At 52.2% G+C, this 804-nt stretch overlaps 1 pseudogene; it reads left to right on the top strand.

Moving 5' to 3' along the window:
• The first annotated feature begins 638 nt into the window (after positions 1-638).
• LOC123088381 (uncharacterized) overlaps positions 639-804 on the top strand; it is a 2,968-nt pseudogene continuing 2,802 nt past the window's right edge.

Genomic DNA, 804 nt, shown 5'->3' with positions numbered 1-804 from the left:
CTGAGGCACGACTATGCCTATCGCAGAAGTAAAAAAGAAAAGAAAACGCGTTTGTTTTCCCTTCCGAGAGTCACGGAGAAAATCCGTGCCTCTAGCTGAAGCACAAGAAACAAAAAGAAAAGATGTTTTTTACCCAATTTTTTTTATTTTGTCCAAAAACTAAGAAAGATAGGTGAAAAACCAAAAAGCCGGAAAACCAAGGGAAAAAACCATATAAAAAGCCGAAAACGTGTACAGAAAAAAAATGAAGGAAGCGCCCAGAGCGCGACACGTAGCAGCAGCTGAGAACACACTAAGTGACGCGCTCTCGGCCCACCACAGATGACTCTGGTGTTATCATACCCGGGGCAGGGGCCCGTGAAGCCAGACTTGAAGACTTTGAAGTCTTTCTAGATGTACACCTCAAATGGAAACAGCCCCGGTCTCACCTTCCGTACACCATAGTTCCCACTCATTAGGGAGAGGAAGAAAAGAAAGATGACGAGCTTTTTTTTTGAGGGGTCGAAAGATGACGAGCTGAAGCACCGCGTTCACCGTTTCTAGCTGGGCTGACTTCGTAAAAATTGAGCCCACCACCATGCCTAGCCCGATGGCCCAACTTAAGTAAGCGGGTGAACTGTGAGCTACTGAGCCAGCGGCCACCACCAGAGACCAGACCAGACCGGTGCGGGCGGAGGTTTCCCAGGAGCGGAAGCGAAGGCGAGCCGCCGCCGCCGCCTGCCGCCGGGAAGCCGTCGGCGTCAGCCAGCAGACGCATCGCCGTGGCCGATCTCCACCGCCCGCTCTCTCCGCAAGGCCTGCCAC

The sequence above is a fragment of the Triticum aestivum genome, chromosome 4A (assembly GCF_018294505.1).
Source record: "Triticum aestivum cultivar Chinese Spring chromosome 4A, IWGSC CS RefSeq v2.1, whole genome shotgun sequence".
Taxonomy (NCBI): Eukaryota; Viridiplantae; Streptophyta; class Magnoliopsida; order Poales; family Poaceae; genus Triticum; species Triticum aestivum.
This window is presented reverse-complemented; position numbering and strand designations above follow the sequence as displayed.